The 20,192-nt window shown below is 31.7% G+C and overlaps 1 long non-coding RNA gene across 1 annotated transcript in view; it reads right to left on the bottom strand.

Moving 5' to 3' along the window:
- The window catches only part of LOC103890004 (uncharacterized), a 112,514-nt gene that overhangs the window by 19,269 nt on the left and 73,053 nt on the right, over positions 1-20,192 (bottom strand). The window contains exons 5-6 of the long non-coding RNA XR_654357.3: positions 9,437-9,662; positions 6,415-6,572 (exon numbers count right to left, since the gene is read on the bottom strand). This is a non-coding gene — a long non-coding RNA (uncharacterized LOC103890004). The remainder of the gene's footprint in view (positions 1-6,414; positions 6,573-9,436; positions 9,663-20,192) is intronic.

The following is a 20,192-nucleotide window of genomic DNA, read 5'->3' as shown; positions in this document are numbered from 1 at the left end:
TGGAAAAGAAAAGTATACTTTAATCATGCTCCCTGAAACTTTATAAATATAACACTGGCATATTACATCATTTACTATATTGAATGAATATTACTTATTAATAACTTATTAAAATATTAAACAAGGGTAATTAGGTGGAAAGGAGAAATCAAAAAATACTAAATTAATAGTTAATATATTATTGTCACCCAAGGGTGGCTGTTTAATACCTGAAAAAAAAATGGAGGATGCTTATTTTTTATATTATCTTTGCTATTCTTGAGAAAAGCTTGATTGAGAATGATAAACTCAGGAGGATCCTCTACTGACACCAAACTCAGTGCCAGATTTCATTTCAAGTTACAGAAAACCAGGGGGTTTACTAAGAAACAATGAGGAAATGCTGCTAGTTTTCTTCTCATAGTTTCCTTTTTATATCTTTTTTTTTTATCTATAGAGAAACATTTGTAGTCCTGCTGCCTGTAAAAGTGATGTTTGAATGTATTCTGCAAACTTGCAAAGCTAGTAACTCATAAAATATTCCTAAAGTTGGCAAATTTCATAAGATGAAAGGTTCACACAGCTCTAACAAGTAACTAAAAAGGAGACTGGTGTAGTAGGCACCGATACAGCAGTTTAAACCTCATGCTGCATACAGGGCTGCAGTTTGAATTCTTATTACCGACCAGGGAAGATAACACACCTACCACGTTTATATTGTTATGAAGGATAACAGTAATAGACCTTCCTGCAAAATAATTAAAAATATGAACAAAACACAGCTCTATCCTTTCCTCTTTATTTTTTCCTTAAAGGAAGTTTTTTTTCTATAATTTTCACATTTATATTTAGCTCTTTTTGCTCTAGCTTGAAAAACAGGTCTCTAGTTTCTGCCAGCACTTGTAACCAAGGAGAATGATTACAACATGCAGGTGTCACTGATTGGTTGGTATTGAAAGCTGCACAGATTGACTTGGAGTCCGGAACCCATCTCTCCATCTTCTAATCTCAGTTGTTTCTGTCAAATGCCAATAGAGAACAATCATATCTGTTTTGACTGACAGCGTAGCTGGCAAGGAAGATCATTGTCATATCATTAGTATTTAGGAAAAGCTATGAATATATAGTCTTGTGTCGCTTAACAATAGGTATATGCAATCTGAGAAATGCTTTGTTAGGCAATTTTGTTGTTGTGCAAACATTATACAGTGTACTTACACAAACCTAGATGGTGCAGCCTACAATACACCTAAGCTGTAAGATATAGTCTATTGTTCCTAGGCTACAAGCCTGTAGGCCGCTGTAACACAATGGTAAGTATTGATGTATATAAACATATCTAAACATAGAAAAGGTGCAGTAAACATACAGTGTTATAATCTTATGGGACCACTGTCGTATATGCAGTCCATCACTGACTAAAAAGCCCTTCTATGGTGCATAAGTATAATATTTTACTTCTGTGGGTGTATATATATATTTTAAACTAATTATAAGCACAATTTAGCAAATTCAATAGATCTACTGTTAAGAATTTGTTTTTATTCATAATTTCCCAAGCTACTTTGAAGTAGTATCCTAAACAAGAAGACGAAGTAAATGAATAAAATATCATATCTAATGAATACACATTAAGATTTATGGCATAAGATTTTTAAAATACTTAAAAATAATTATAATCCTTATAGATAATATATAACAGCCTAGTTAAATAGACTGTGTCTTCATATATTGAATATATAGAAGCTCTGTTAATATGTAATTACATAAGCAATCTAAAGTTTTCCATTTCATTTTGAAAATGTACCGGCTGGACTACCACGGCTGGTAGCCATCTCTGTCTTCTACTCTACACCTTCTGGACTTCTCACTTCACCTAATGGAAATAAGGCTAGATATTGTAATTAAAGACTTAAGATGAGTTTTATGTAAAAAAGGTGGAATACAAATCAGCCAATAAAGTCTCAATGTAAAGACGTTGTCTTTACATCATACAGTGTCTGTATATGTTTTGTTTTTATTTTTTTTCTTTTCATGCATTCATGTGCTTTCTTTTTTCTGTTATTATTATACTTTAAGTTTTAGGGTACATGTGCACAACGTGCAGGTTTGTTACATGTGTATACATGTGTCATGTTGGTGTGCTGCACCCATTAACTCCTCATTTAGCATTAGGTATAGCTCCTAATGCTATCTCTTCCCCCTCCCCCCACCCCACAACAGTCCCCGGTGTGTGATGTTCCCCTTCCTGTGTCCATGTGTTCTCATTGTTCAATTCCCATCTATGAGTGAGAACATGTGGTGTTTGGTTTTTTGTCCTTGCGATAGTTTGCTGAGAATGATGGTTTCCAGCTTCATCCATGTCCCTACAAAGGACATGAACTCTTCCTTTTTGATGGCTGCATAGTATTCCATGGTGTATATGTGCCACATTTTCTTAATCCGGTCTATCATTGTTGGACATTTGGGTTGGTTCCAAGTCTTTGCTATTGTGAATAGTGCCTCAATAAACATACGTGTGCTTGTGTCTTTATAGCAGCATGATTTATAATCCTTTGGGTATATACCCAGTAATGGGATGGCTGGGTCAAATGGTATTTCTAGTTCTAGATCCTTGAGGAATAGCCACACTGACTTCCACAATGGTTGAACTAGTTTACTTCTGTATATGTTTTAAATTAAAAAACAACCTTTAATATATGGCTACATTTTTTGCTGCTTTATGGTTTCCCGATTTAACCTAATTTTTCAATTGACTAATCAAACAGTTGTCTCAATCAAGTAAGGTAAAGAGGCTTCTTGTATAGAAGTATTATATATTCAGCATAAAGATAATGTTTAATATAGCATAGTAATGGCATTGAAAATTATATTTTGATCTTAGAATATTTTAAATGTGTTTTCAGTTTCTTTAATTTAGAAATGCTCTAACTTAGAAACAAAACACATAGAAAATTACAAGTGCAAACAGAAAGAGGGCAAAAAAGACTGACCTTATATTTGCCAAATTTTTAGAGGTATATTAAAACCTCTACCTGACATTCCCGATTGCCTTGATTAATACTATCCTCCCCAGAATTTGATGTGAAAAAAAGATTCTACTATTAAAGACTGATGCTGTTGTTTTGCAGGTCTTTCCATAATAAATAATCAATCAAGCAATATCCCTATGAGGAATTATCTTAATTTCATACTATTTCCTTTTTACATTTTATACTTCACTGTGCAACATTCTATTAATATTTGTTAATAGATACAAGTGAGAAAGTAAAAATGGATGCCCTGACATTCAGGACCTGGACTAGGACTCTCAGCTAAGTCTTTAAGTCTCCTGTTGAACATAAACTATTTCACAGAACCCTAAAATAAAATACGACCATTCAATGACCATGATGGACAATGACAAAAACAAGAACAGTCCTTAATTTTATCTGAGCATAAACAGGAACGTTGTCCAGGTCACAACATACCAGATACAAGTGACTGTTGTTTCTTTAGCAGTTACCTTATCCTCAATTACATTAGCCTCACTCTAGTATATCATCCATATAGATAAGATTTGGTGACATACCTAATCATAAAATTGTTCCCACTTCCTGGTAACACAATCCAGGGCAGTCTTACTTCCTTAATTTCTTCCCCAAATAACCAAATCCCAAATGATACAATAGGTTCTTTTAATACTGTCTTACTGAGATAACTTCACATTTTCCCGTTGTGTAAAGTATTTATTGCTGCAAACAAGAATAAACTCAGGGGTGTTCCTGGTGGTCTTTGGTTATAGGATATGGACACAAGAAACAGAAAATAGATTCTAAGTGTTTAAAGACTTTATTGTGATGGGGAGAGGTATTAGTTAAGTCCTGGAAGAATATAATGCGGGAAGATAAAGAAAGATAATAGAAATCAAAGATCAAATTTTCTCTCCTCCTAGAATTTTATGCAGCTTCCACTAAAGAGTGTTGTAACTTATTGATTAAATTATCCAATTCAGTAAAAGTATGCTGAATGAAGCAGGAAAGCTGTTTCTGTATGCTCAGTTTAAATTACAATTAAGTTTCCAGCTGGAGAGCCACAAAATATAGTAGAACCCTCACAGGGATGGTATTTGCCTTGTTCTATTTTAGGATTCCATAGCAATATCACCTTATAGTAACAGCTGTTTGTAGCAATGGGATTGGTATGAATTTTTCTTCTACTGCCTGGCAAATTGAAAAGCTATAAAATATTTTCAGTTCATTTCAGGTTCAGGTATCCCTAGGAGCAATTGTCTTCATTCAATCAGAAAGGAAGGTACTAAGATTGCAAAACAGAGATTAAGTAACTGAATGCAAACTGCTGTTGGTTGAAAACTCCAACTGGGACTTTATTGCCAAGCACCAGACATTAGAAGATCAGTGGCTAAATTAGCCAGAGTAAACATCCTGAGGTACAAAACTAGTGCCAGATCACTGAGCTATCAAAAAGATAAGTGGGTTGACAGAGTGGCTGAAGAAAGACATAAGTAAATATGGATAAATTCAGTACCCATTCATATAATGATGGACATTATTTGAAAAAGAAATGTCAGAATCATAAATTCAGTTATAAATATGCAGAATGAAATTTTGAAAGGTTTATGCTCTTGTTAGGAAAAAATAGCTATATCAGGATTAATATTACATATTTAATGAGTCTCAATATAAGAACCCCATGAAAGTTGTTAAAATAATGAAAGTAATGCTGATTTAATAATTAGATATTGAAAACTTACATCCTCAGTGGCATTATTTGTTAAAACAAGCACACAGAAAACATATTTTCCTTCTCTTCCCCTACTGTACTTCTTAAATCTTAATTTCTCAGTTTAAAAAATGTGTTGCTATAATATGCATTCTAAAATTATAAAAATTATAATTTTATACTTAATGACATTTTTTTCAAACAGAAAACATATAGCCAGGACTAGATCAAAAGTCAATGTTACTATCATCCTAGTTCCTGTCTAGTAACTATTTTAATATCTACTATCAAATTACATTCTTTATAGAAATGGTATCCTCTGCCAAAACTGAGATGAGTAACTATAATTGTTGTTATTATTATTATTTGTAGTAGTAGTAGTAGTGTAGTATGTAATGTCTTAGCACCCTAACAAGTTTGAATAGAAAGCTCATAAAATAACTGAAATTTCAAGCATTTGAGTTTTAATCTTTTAAAAACCGTTTTTAGGTGATTTTTTTCCCCAAAATTATAGGCCGTCATAATAAGTTTGAACTTTATCTATAACAATAGAAAGCCATTAAAGAAATTTATGCCCTAGAAGGGCATGAGTGCACTTTTGTTTTGGAAAAATAAGACATTGGGGGATGTAGATGATGAGTTATTAAGAAGAAAATAGGGTTGCAGTACAGAAAACCAGTTTAGAAGCTAAGGAATTAATCCATTAAATAAATTATAAAATTTAAGGATGTCTCAATAAGTTTGAGTGTAATGGAAAGTATTTAGCAATAAAATAATCATATTTAAATGACTAATTTAATATGAAGATGTAATAGAGAAAAGAGTTATAGTCTCAAGTTCTTGTTTGGTGGATGTTCATATTATTAATGGCAAAAATATATAAGTAATAGGTCAGAGCTAAAGGCTTATATATTTGGATAGTTCCCAGTCAGGTTGATTTTATACCAAAATAACTTTTATGAAAAAGAGAAGGTAGTAACAATGCTGTAGACTATTTAATCTCTTGCCAAATAAATACTGAAAATTACAAAAATACTATTTTTCATTTGATTATTAAATAGGCATATTCAACTGAGATCCTGATTCTCCCTCAAACCATCCCCTCCTTAATGTTCCCACTCAATTATTGGTCACGTAAATTGATGGGGTAAGGATTTACCACAACACTACCAGTTGTTCAGATAAAACATTTTGATACAGTCTTTAACTTGATCTTTCTCATAACCCATATCTGTTTCATCTTTTTGCTGAAACTTTAATATATACCCAGGATTCCACGTTCTCACTCAACCATTGCTACCATACTGCTTTAGGTCACCATCCCAGCTCCTCTGGATTATCAAAATAACCTCATAACTTGCCTTCCTACTTCTGCCCTTAATGCACTTTCATTTTGTTTGCAATATGGTAACAAAGGTGATTCTGTTAAAACACTTCATATTATGTCACTTCTCAGTTTGGAACCTTCTATTTTTTTCTTATCGCATTTAGAATTGAAGCCAAATTTCTTGCTTAAAGTGAAAAGGACTACATTACATTCTTCTGTGCTAATTTCTCTTTTATTCTTTCATTACAGTCACACAGGCATGATTATAGCTTCTCAAACAAAGTTGGCATGCCCTCAACACAGGACCTTTGGACTTGATTTTTTTTTCCTGCATGGAAGTTTTTTATTATTATTATTTTATAGAAAAATAGAAACATATTTCTCACAGTTCTGGAGGCTGAGAATTCCAAGATCTAGGTGCTGGCAATTGGTGTCTGATGAGGGCTTTCTTGCAGTGTCCTCACACAGTGGAAGGTGGAAGGCAGAACAGCAAAAAGGGAATGAATTCCTTCCAGCAGCTTCCTTTATAAATCTGCCTGGAGTACTTAAAAACAAACAAACAAACAACAAAAACCACAGTTAGTTCTCTCAGTTCTTTCAGGTCTTTACATAGTTATCTGCTAATCCTTCCTTGCTCACTTACATAACATTGCACCATTACTTAACCATTTCACCTCCTCCTTCCTCACTTTATTTTTCCCCCCGTAGGATTTAGTAGTATCTGACCCATTTTGTATACTTTATTTTTATTTTCATGCACACACACACACACATACACATACACATACACATGCTAATATTAGTAAGCAAGGATTATTGTCTCTTGTCACAACTGCATCTCTAACATCTAAATATATTTAGTGTATATACATTTAAGGTATATTTAAAATTAAGTAAACAATAAAATGTGGCAAGGCAATTTTGTTAAAAATGTATTGCCTATACTTTGTGAATATTAATCACTATTTAAACAGATTTGGAGCTATCTTTAGTAAATCTTAAGAATATGAAATATTAATATCACTGAACTTTAAGTAATTGCTGTAAGGACTTACAAGCATACACACATGCAGTGTACAAATGTTAAGTCCCTGGCTTTGATATTGTACTATACTTATATAAAATGTAATCATTGGAGAAAATTAGGCGAAGAGTATGCAGGATGAATCCATACTTATTTCAAAGTGAAAAGTTTAAAAAGTAATTATTGTTAGGCAGTTCTAACTTTTACTTGATAGGTTACCCTTAATTAGTTTGTATTAATCAGAGAAATGCTTTGTTTTTCTGGTTTGCTTAATTCTTAGTTAAAAGATAACAAACAATTTTATTGCAGAGGAAATTTCCTAACACATTCTTTCACTCTCCTTTGATTTTTATTTAAACTAAAACCAGCATGACAGTCCTATTGAAAAATTCCTCATGACAAAAATCTCTTATCAGGAAACTATGTTTGAGACACATACACATTACAAGCTATTGAAGGGGCTGCTTCTCATAAAACATGCACTTTTTATTTAAGTACTTCAAAGGTACTTTATGTTTGTACACTTTAAACATTTTGATTGCTAAGTCATTTAAATCTTTCAAAATGTAATTATTTCAAATATTTTTATATTGGCTAAAACCAATTATGTTCTATACTGTAATACAATAACTTAGTTGTTTCTTGGGTATCTAGAACTAAATATTTTTAGATGACTTTTAATTCTTTTACCAGACTTGCCTGTATTTTTTTCTTTTACTCGCTTTAATTTTCTTTTATTATGTTCATATTCTTTCTTCTTTTTCCTCCACTGTTTCCAATGATTATTAGGCACAGAAGGAACACTTTGTAACTTCCCTGACTAAATAATGTCTCTTACTGCTTTCTCTTTAAGGAGGTGAATGCTTATTTTATCTGCATCAAAATTATATGAACTGGAATGACATTTATTTGTCATGTATCTCATGTAAACTGAGACAGTTCCTCAATTTTTCTGTCTTTCCTTATTTCGAAATTATTTTTGAGAAGTGAAGGTCAGTTATTTTGTAGACTGTCCCTCAATCTGGATTTATATGATATTTTTTCATGATTAGATTTACTTTATACATTTTTAGTGAGAATGCTCTGGAAGTGATTTTTTTCTTTTGTTCTCAGTAAATGAAATCAAAACGAATATAATACTGATTTTTCTCAGTATTGGTGATGCTAAATATCATGTTCTTAAGTTGGTGTCTACTAGGTTTCTCCATTATAAAGTTATGAATTTTATCTTTTGGATTTATAAGAAAAAAAGAAATGTAATTTGAAACTGCTAGAAAAGCTTGATGCTCATCAAATGTTTACCAACAATTGTTATTAGCAACCATTGAGTATTTTCTAATTCCACTTGTATATTTCCATATCTATATGGATATAAACATAGCTATCTTCCTATCATAAGGAAGAGCTCTTTTTCCTTACCTATTTTTTGTTGTGTATATCAGTTTGGATTCATGAATTATTATCTTATTCAGTGTGTTAAAAGCAATTACTCTATTTCAGCATGCAAATTTTCTATTGATGTATCTGTCTGTCCATAGTGACCTGTCTATTTATGTCTACTGAAACTTGAGAACAAAAGTCAGAGGTTTTGGTATTTCAGGAAAGTAATGCTATGTATATTATATATACCTTGAAACGTGAGTGTCCACATATTTTGACAGTGAAATATATGAATATTCAAACTAAATGTGATCATAAAGACTATATATAGCATCCTAGTCAACTCAAATCAGATTTAACCATTAAATGAATAACATTTTGGTTCTCAAAGATATAGGAATTTAGAATTCTGAATAAGGCATTGTGAACCTCTGCCTGGTTCTCCTATTTTAAATAGTGTATTATTTTATATTTATAAAATGTGTGCCATCTTTATATTGTATACTGTTTAGGTTAACTGTAAAATCTAGAGCTTAAATATGGTTATGAGGCTGTCTTAGGAGTTAGAGAAATTACATTAATCTTGGATTATATATTAATTAAAAATGCATACAGAGTTAAAAAGCATTCAGGAAAAATTTTTAATAAATTTTAAAGACTAAGTTAATATCTATGTAAACCAAAGAATATTAATTTATATTTATGGATGTTTGCTTCACATATAAAAGTTCAACTTAGATTTATGTGCTATCTAATAAAGTTGTGCCATGGTACAGTATGAATACCATCTTGGAGATTTTGTTCTTTATATAAGAATATATAAACTAGTAAAAAATTACATACCAGCTGACTAAAAATATGCAAGGTTGTTCAGGTAGGAATGAAAGGCAAATCTGATAATTTTATATTAAAAATTTACTCTAAGAAATTATCTTTCTCAAGAAAATTTTATAGCCATAAAATTAATCATAAAGCACGGTATACCGGGACATATGCTTGGTTACCTGAAATTAATTGCAGGACCCAATAAGTAGGTTACTCTCTAGTTAAAAGAAAAAACTTGATTAGTTTCTTTCTCTCCATTGCCCTGCTTTTGAGTGAGGTGACAGGCTACTGGATGAAAACACTGCAACCAGATGAATGGAAAAGTTGTGTTGCCAGGGAAACCTCTTCCAGGAGTTGTGTGGTCCTCATGTAGCTCTCCTTTTTTCCTTACAGCAGTAGTAGTTCCTTCACGGTACAAGAAAAAGATCAAGACTAACATGTGGTCATAAAACAGGAATGTATTTTCTATAAAATATCAGTACCCTACATCAATCTATTACTACTTTATGGTCTCTAATAACATTTAAAATAACTTATTAAAAGGAAAAATTAGATCCTTCATCTTTGTGTACATTATTTAATTTCATTGTTGCCTTCAAGGCTTCCAATAAATGTGTCATATCTTAGATATATAAAGTTTAAATTGGTATAGAGCTATTATGATTTCTACCTTTTCTGTTTTTAGTGGCCTACTGTGTCAATGCATTATCTATAATAGTTCCTCATACATTAGTTTTAATTTATTCCTGGAAAAAAAGAACACCTACATGGTTTGTCTAAAAGCATTTTTCCCTGGGATTAAAAGGATTGCCATTTTTACATGCTAGTCTGAAATGAAAATGAATAAAAATGAGAGCTATTTTCATTTTCCAAACATGGCCTTTGAAGTTTTCAAAGTGAACCTTGATAGGAGAATAAGGCCAGATAAAAATGTTACTACAGCTCTGGCCTCAGGAAGAAAAAAATCAAAACAGAAATTTCCCATGGTGATTCCCTTTCCAGAGAACTGATCATTAAACCATCATGCTGTTTGACATTCTTTACAGAAGTATGGCATTGCTTCGACTGGAGTTTAATTTGAGGAATTACCTTTTCTTATTTTTTAATACTGTAACTTTAAAAGGAATAAAATAAAGACATTCTGACCATCACAATGAGTGCCCTCTGTACAAAGGAAAACACCATTTCCTCTTAAATCCCAAAGGAACAAATCTAGATTTGAAACCACCAGGGAGCTATATACTTGAATGGCAATGTTTTGGCCCTGACACATTTGTTTTTACTAAATTGCAGTTGCGCATTTACCACCAGTTTACCTTCTGGACATTAAAAAAAATCATAAGAACTCGCAAGCTTTCCTTTTGTGTAGATGTTATTGAGAACATCAGTCAATGTGTGGAATAGCTTCCTCTTTACAGTATCCCCAAGGAGAAATTCCTCTCAAGCCTCACTATCAGCAAAAGCTATATATCTTTTAAACAACTGGCTCCCATCCCTCCTCACTTCCCTAATATTTCAGACACTGTGTTTCTAAATTTCATCCTGATTGCTTTGACCATTAGGAAGTTGAGAGAAAACATTTTGGTACATCTCTGCACCTACTCAAGACTTTATGGTAGGCATTTCTATGAGCTAATCTTAACCCTTACCCTTACTTTCTATTTCCTTTTCCATGATTTACCTTCTTCTATTGCTCAAGTGTTTTTTTTTTTTTTTAATATTGTAGTCATTTTAAACGTAAAATAAATAAAAACATTAGGTAGGTATATAAAAGGATGTTTTGGCTTTTGTATGTAACCAAAATTCAAAACGCTTTCTTTATAATTAGTGACTGCTTAATATAATACTAATTGGATTAAATATATTTTTCTATTACACATTGGGGGGGTGTGGTAGTGATGGGGAACTATTTAGTTCCTGACTCTAGACTTTTGTTTAGTTTTGTCTACTTCTTAATCTTCTTACTCTCTAATGAGTGTCTTAATCTCAGTAGTTTCACATTCTTCCCAAGCAATGCTATTCACTGTTCCTACAAGTACTTCTAAATTTTTTATTGTATAGTTTAACTTGAGATTTCAAATAATAAACTGCCAAAAATTTAATTACAATATTCAAACTAATTGGATATGGTAATCAGCGGGCCTCTCAGAGGTGTTTTATCTTGATTTCTAGTGGCATAAGCAGTATACTATTGGCGTTAACACAGAACCACTTCTGGGATGTATTTCTATCAAATGTTATTTCAACACTTAGAGAAATCTCCAAATAATAGTTTGTACTAGCCACTAGGTTTTCATATTTGGCTTTAAAGAAAGATTTAGCTTTGGAAGGGCAACGATATATTGACATATCTCTGTAATCTGCCTTCCTTCAACAGACATATAAATTATCTGTGAGATAATAGTAAGATAGGTAGCTATAAAGCGGCACTTTTAGAAAAGACCTAAAGCCAAGAGCATGCAATGCTCTTATTTATTCTTACGACTTTTAAGACTTCTGGAAAGCTCAAAGTTTCGCTTTATGTCCAATTCAATTATTTTACCTCAGATACCTAAGTTTCCTGTTATTATTCGTAACCTCCACCCTTTTATTTTTATTTCTATTTTTTCATTTTTAAAACTTGGATCTGTATTAATCATTGAGTCTAGGAGAGAGATAAATTAGCAATGTTTGTGGGTAAAGAATAACTCTTAGCAAATAGGAAGACGATATTCTGTTTGCAACTCTAGTTTGTTTGTTTGTTTTTTTTTTTTACTTCAAACTTTAAGGCTATGCCTTGACTACCACGTTTTTCTTTGTCTTCTATCTTCCAAGACAGTCTGTAATATTTATGAATAAATCTATGGCTGAAAATTGTGTATTCCTCTTCAGAATGGAAGAGGTCTAATAGATTTTAAACTAGCCAGTTTAATAAGAGACAAACTGGTATGCTGAACACTGAAAAGCAGCTTCATATATGAATGAAATCTTTATTGCCAAAAGATAAATAAAGAAAAGAACTTGATGTTAATATTGTGAAATACTGAATAAAAAACTAAAGAATAACAATATATTATTTATTTATCTTTTGTTTGATTTCATTTTGGAGAGGGCTTAATGTGACCCTTGAGTATGTACATCAAGAAATTACATAAATGCAAATCCAAGGCTCTGAAATATTCTGTTGGCATTGTTAACCTTTAATTGGTTATGCCATTAAATTAGTTGTAAAGCATTATAGTACATGACTGGTCAGCCATACTGTATATAGTTGGGTGGTCCTCTAAATTTATATAGATTGTTATATATTTCATAGTCAAACTTTTAGCCATTTAATTAAAATGTATATGTAATGCTTATAGAATTGATGACCTGTGTGATCTTTTCTGTGTGTAATTTTAATATTCCCCAATTGGCCTAGCTCAGAAGCATATGTGTGCCAGGAATAAGTATTTAGGTGAATAAGATATATGATTAAAAGTCAAGATTGAAAACTAGACTTTTTGAAAATAAGATTACCATTTTTTTTTCCCAAAAAGGAAACTTCTTTACAGTATGGATGTTACAGTTGAATTTTTGGGAGGCTACTATATCAGTTATCATCTTAATGCTACTAGAAGATAATCATATACAATAACTTGTGATAAGGATTTTTTATTAGCTCTTTGAGTCAGACCCTAAATTATAGTATTAGAATCCAAGACATGCTCTTATGTTTTATGAATGTAGTAATATTGAGAAGCTATTTCTAAATACAGAATATTTCAAATTATTTAGGAAAACTCTTAAAGGATTAAAATTTCCCAATAATACGTCTTATCTGACATATTGTGGAAAATTTCTAGCTCCTGTAGAACTTTACCAAATAGCATTTTATATAAATATATGAAACCCCTACTTTATGCTAAAATTCGCCTGACTTACAACTGGAGAATATACCAGTTACCACATTCCAATACTGTAATAGAAGAAGGCAGGCTGTCTAGGCAATTTGTGCATCTGGTGCTGTAAAACACGGTGGGCTGACATAGCAATGAAAGTCTGTCTTCTTACTCCCTCTTCTTTACAGTGGGATTAAGTGCATGAGATATTCATATATACTGTGAGGTGCTTTAAGTTGCGAAGCAGATAATATTCTCATAGCTTCATTTTCTTCAATGTGACTCTCATTGCATGAATCACTGTTAGCGAGACTATATATTCACTGAATTAAAAAAAAACTATAAAGGTAAAATACTCTGTCAAATACAGCAAAGAAGAAAGTGGGAGGGAACTGATATTTGGCTGCTTGTCTACTACGTACAAACACACTAATAGGAAATGTATATGCACTTGAAACTTAAGGATTATACCTGATGAATTTGATATATTTTCATATTCTAAAAATAAGGAAACTGAGACTCAGAAAGAATAGCTCCCAATAGGATATATGGCTATAAAATGGCAGATCCAACATTCAAAGAACCAATATTAAAACCCCAAATCCCATTTGTTTCCAGTGCACTCAAACTTGTCTGCTGATAATCATCTGGAGCTGTCACTGAAATCAATATCCCAGGTCCTCCCCTTTGAGACTATATTATAGTTGCCCAGGTACTCCCCAGGAATCTGGATTGTAACAAGGACCTCATATAATTCTTACAGTCAAGTATTTTTGAAAACACTGCTCCGCAGCTTACTACCTTCTCTGCAGTTGAAATAATGTGTTTCTTGTATCTAAGAAACACACAATTCTAAGTGACTCTTTGGACCTACAGCTTTGTTATATTTATGCTATTTTTATACTACATGTTCTTCTAAATTCTTTTTAATCTTTTAAAAATTCAAAGAAATTACCTGACAACGTGATAGAAGGCCAGGGTTGTAATAACAATACCTAACAAAATGTTTAGGGAGTTTTAATTTTTTAAATGTTTTTCCTAAGGCACAATCCCTACTAGAGCCAAGGCACTCCATGCAGATGGGCACATTTTCTTACACCTGGATTGGTCCCAAAAGCATTATCTGTTGGAAGACCTTATTGTTTTAATTGCAAACTTATATCTGGCTTTGTGGAATCCAGGCAGCAATGTTAAATTACATTTTTCAGTAGCTTCGAGGCTCTATCTGTAATTAGTGGCTTCTGTTCTTTATTACACTGATCAGTAATGCAGCTCTATTTATCACCGCAGTCTCAGTTAATTATCCTTGCTAATGATTTTCATGGTGTAAAGAATCTTCAGGACCCATTTGTAAAGATATTTTTGCATTGAAATTATTGGATAGTATGGCACCATAGTGAGCTGATAAACTGTTGGAGGGATGTTACCATGGGAGATGGTTACTTTCATTCTATTGTATCTGCTTTGATTGGGGAGAAGTTACAGAAGAGGGGATGCGATGTAATTTTGCATTTATGAGTTTATAATACTACAGGTGTGCAAAGAGGCGGGAAGCAGTCAACCAGAACACAAAGAGAAAATTTTCCTCTGCATGCCTGAGACATTGGTAATACTGTTGGTGGCTGCTCCATCTAGTATTCAAATTAAATAAGATTAAATGAAACTGCTACTTCATCATGTGTTTACATTTTAAAATATCTTATGTGGAGAAAATAATTTGAATTTAGGAAAAATTGTGTGACACAGTGATTTGTGTATTCCTTTTGGATTGTTAGCAGGAATTTTAGGATAAGTTGCTGATCTCTGGTAGGTATGACATGTTAATATTAGATTACTTTTCAAAACTTACATTATTGTAAACCTCACATTAAAAATACATAATTTTAAAAAAAGGTCCAAAGTTTTTAGCTTTAGAAACCATATTGAAATTAGTGTTAATTAAAAACAATTTTCATAAGATGATTTGTATAAATTTTAAAGAAAAAGTCTTCAATTATTTCTGATGTCATTTTTATGCAAATCACATCAGACATGTATCAAATGATCTTCCACCTCCTTTAAAAAATACTTATAATGAGAAATGATTTTTTGAAAATAAAAGAATAAAATATTATAATACAAGATTGAATAAGAAATGTCACTGAGAGAATTATATCTATCAAATTTAGGTAAAATTTTATTGTTTATTTTGGTGACAAAAATAACTTGTAAACTTTTTTTTTAAAGTTTTTGTCTTCATACTTTCATTCTTACTTTTCCTCACTCAAGTTGTTTTCTTTTTATATAATCTAAGCTAATTTTACGATTGGATTCAGCACATAAATGATGGACAGTAAAGCCTGTGAAATAAGATGTTAGAACTGATATTTGTTGCCAGATTCCAAACAAAAATAGTCAATTACAATACCTTTTTGTGACCATGAGAAACGAAATTACATTTAATCATGAACTATTCAAAATTATGTGTATACATAGATTAATAATGTCTATGAGAGTCAATACAAAATAATTAAAAATTTTTTAAATTAGAAATTAATTTAGTGTCAGCTATTAAAATGTATGGCAGTATCAAAACTAAATATAATTAGAAAAAGTTTAAAAAGTTCTTGACTACTAAATCGTCTTGACAAATTTTAACGTATTTATTTATTTACTTTTTTTTGATGATTGTCATCTGGAAACAGCATCCTGAATCACTGTGAGAAAAATACGTAATAGATCATGATTCATTAAGGCCCAAACTTCGATTGATCATTAGATTTCTGACTGCTAGAAATTCCCAAAGCACAGGGGCTGGCTTTTCAAAATTGTAAGAGGTATTTTGATCCATGGGAATAAGATATCATTAAACTATTCAATAATACCTCAGCTAAGAGAATTACCCCATCAAATGTATAAGATGTTTTATATTAAAAAATCTGTCTCTATATCTTTCTATCTACCTATCATCTACTCTCTCTTTCATCTCTCTATGATCTTTCACAGCTATCATCTATACATTGACATCATCAGACTTTCTGTGGCTTCTGGGTATGAAAAGGAACAAAATTTTGTGTCATACTCTCTGGAAACAAGAGGGTAGAAAAAGACAGGTGTAAGTTCCAGAAGTAAGCTCCCTCCACCCAATTCCACCCTGCTCACCAACAAAATCTTTTGGACAATGAACATTGAGGATTGGTGTCATAAAAAGTATCACTGATATCTCCACAATATCTCAGCCTTACTGACAACTTGTAACACAATGATGTCCTATGTTAGAAAAGGTCATAAAGAACGATGTTCATATGGTAATGTCCTGGCCAAGACAACTATATACACATGAACTATCGAGGACATGATGACTTTGGACAAATTACTTAAACTCTGAGATTAATTGTCATCAAATGTAAATTGGGTAGAATAACACACAACTCATAGGGTTTTATAAAGATGAACTGGACACAACCGGATAAACATTGCATGACAAGGAAATGACAAAGGATTGTTAATTCATATCTCCATGTTTTTAATACCTAGTCCACATATTTTTCTTATTTTTTCTTACTACCCCTAATTTTTTTCTTTCATTGAATTCTTTGTAAATTAAGGACATCAATCATACTAAATACAATGCATTTTTAAATTATATCATTCATCTTTGGCTTTTGTTTATTATAGAGTATTCCTTAGGGGATTTTAAAATGTGTAAACATATAAAGTAACATATATTGTTTTTGGTTTTGGTTCTGCTTCGTAAATGCTCCTGCTTAATCTAATATTATAAGAAGAGAGGTGTTATAGCATCAATATATTTTATAGTCATGAGGCACTACAAGTGGGGGTAGGAAGATTTGTTAAGATAAAATTGCTCTAGGCTTCACCTGAGAAGATTAGGCCTAGGCTAGGCGCAGTGGCTCATGCCTGTAATCCCAGCCCTTTGGGAGGCTGAGGCGGGTGGATCATTTGAGGTCAGGAGTTTGAGACCAGCCTGGCCAACATGGCGAAACCCTGTCTCTACTAAAAATATAAAAATTAGCAAGGTGTGGTGGTGCATGCCTGCAGTTCCAGCTACCCAGGAGGCTGAGGCAGGAGAATTGCTTGAACCTGGGAGGTGGAGGCTGCAGTGAGCCAAGACTGTGCCACTGCACTCCAGCCTGGGCAACAGAGCGAGACACCATCTCAAAAAAAAAGAGAGAGAGAAGATTAGGCCTGATATGGGGCAATAGTGATGATGATGAAGAAGAGAGCAAAGCCTAGAAAATATATATTCAAGCAAAACTGGTACACCTGTACGCTTATGTTGTAGGCCAGAAAAAAGTGAACAAACTGAATAACTAATTGCTTTTTGGCCTCAATAAATATTTGACCTCACTGGACTTCAGTTTTTTATCTATAATATAAAAATATTAAACTCACTTGTCGTTAAACGCTATGCCATGTCTGAAATTTTATTATTTGAAAAAAAGTCTCTGGAAACTCAAAGGCATGAACGCTATTTCTGTTTGTTAAGAGGAAAAACATATGAACAAATAAGTGGACAAAATAGGCACAAATACAAAATACAAAACAGGCACAAATAAGTAAAATGGAAAAGTACTTAATTGAAAACTCAGTTCTCTAGAATACAGATAAAATTATAATGAAAAGAAAATAAGCCTGAGAAGCCAAATTATACATTATAATGTATACTGTGTATCATCCCAGTGAATAGCAAATAATTCGTGGGTAAAATAAAGTATTTCTTGTAAGTAAAAAGCTTTTCATCCCAGCTGTATCTGTGAACAAATCAAAATGAAAAATACAGTGTTTGGGTTTTCTAATTGGTGAAAGTATCCTCATCGTATGTTGCTCAGGAGCTAGTTTCTCCAGGAAAATACAGGTATTCTGAAAGTTTTAAAATAGGCCTTCTAAGTAAATAAGAGAGCCATCTTTCATTCGGCAAACAGTGAAGACAGTATGTCAAGGAGATTCAGATTTATTCCTCTAAATACTCAGATTTATTCATCTATCCATAATCCATTATTCTATACTTTAAAGATAGTTTCTCTTCAATAGCTATATGAGAATGAGATGCTAAATTAACCCAGCTTTTTTATATGCTGTACCTTAGCATTCAAATCATGCATATATGAATGATTTTAGAAGTTTCTTCATAGATATGCATAGAAGAGGAAATGAGATATTTTCTAAAAATAAAATTAGCCTATGAGGGCCTTCATAAAATTAGAGAGACTTCCTTGTGTTTCATACTGTGATTAAGAGTACAGATAACAAGCTGGAAAAGTGAAAGCTAAAATTTATTCTGTGCTTCTTATGTGCAGGACATTATGCTGAGTATTTTACAAGCGTTTTTCCATTTAACTCTCACATCTACTCAACAAAATATTAGATAAGATTATTAGCACCATTTTACAGATGGGGGGACTATAGGTATTATGGAGCAAATAATTGAACTACAGAGTAACAACTATATAAATTCAGAGATGAAAGACAACTCTCAATAATATGATTAGGAATAAAGCAAAACCAAGGAACTTTACACAGTGGTGATGCTTTTATTCTATTTTATTTTACTTTTTCAAAAATGCTTCCCTTTAGCGCAACTCTATAAACTTATGTTAATCTTGAAGTAAACCTGGTGAAAAAAAGAATAATCTATGTTAATATCTGACACTCAAATTGCTCCACTTTGGAAACATCCATTTGATTGTGATTGAATATGTATTTTCTTCAGGGAAAAATTTTAATGTCTACTCATTGTTGGTGAAAGTCATTTTTATTGTCACACTTCTCTTGAAAAATATTCTCATGAATATAGTCTTCATTGTTGATATTTGAAGATTTATTTTTCAAACACCTTGTTAGGTTTTATGAAAAAACAGAATAGATAGTTACTAATATACGTATTTAATTAAGGCATTTTTATAAAATAATAAAGTCTAAAATAAAATTAGTAAAAATTCACATGTATGATAACTTTAAACTAAGGTATATCTGCTAAGCCATGAGTAATGGAAGGTACTAAACGGAACTGACCAAATTAAATATATTATTTATACTCAGTATTGACAGTATAATTTATATAAAAAATAGAATATATTTACATTATAGATTCCTTTTTATTGGTTTTAATTATCTCATATAGATATTCTATTTTTTCTAAATGTTATAGTATCTCATTTTATAGCACCATAACTTATTAAAATTATGTGGGTGGCAGAAGCTTACATTACTGTAAGTATAAGTAACAATTATTCTCTGAAAAATTACAATTCTAAATTGTGTTAATTTATTCTGTATTGTGAAAACGATAGGGTTCGGATTTGTTTGTATCAGGAAGTATATACCAATATATTCTTTTAAAACTTTATGTCAACTTGTGTATTCAGTGCTGTAAGAAGACATTAATAAATATTTTAGTTGAAAACAAAATTCTAAGTATTTTGATGACCTTTAATACCATCTCTAACTATTCGAACTACTGTAACAAAAACATACTATTTAAACATCCTCTCAATAATTCCAATAGAAATACAATGTGAATCATATCAGTTTAAATTTCTTATTAGTCACACTTAAAAAGTAAGTGAAATTAACTAATAATATATTTTATTGTAACCCAATGTATCCAACATATTACAATTTTGATATGTACTCCATATAAAATATTAAAGATTTTTTTTTTCTAGTAGAGGGAGTACTGTGTCTTGAAATCCAGTGAACATTTAACACTTAGGGTTCACATTAGACTGTTCACATTTGAAGAGCTCAATAGTCACACATGAGTAGTGGCTACCATAATGGACAGTGAAGTTCTAGAAAATAATCTGCAAGACAAAAACACCCTTATTTACTTTTTTTTGGTAATAAAATTTTCAGTACTCATTTTTAAATTTAAAACTCTGATGTATCATTTATTTTTCTTTATCATTAAAGTTAATTGTAGCAGCTTAATGTAAAAAAAGTAGGCTTAGAGTGACATTAAAATGAATAAGGTGTTTATTCTCTTAGGGAAGTGATGTGGTGAGAAAAAGTGGAGATTTTGAAATAGAAGGGTTTGCAGGGCAAGATGGTTCATGCCTGTAATCTCAGCACT

This window comes from Pongo abelii, chromosome 11, assembly GCF_028885655.2.
Source record: "Pongo abelii isolate AG06213 chromosome 11, NHGRI_mPonAbe1-v2.0_pri, whole genome shotgun sequence".
Lineage (NCBI taxonomy): Eukaryota > Metazoa > Chordata > Mammalia > Primates > Hominidae > Pongo > Pongo abelii.
Note: the sequence above shows the minus strand (reverse complement) of the source record. Positions and strands in the feature narration are given on the sequence as shown.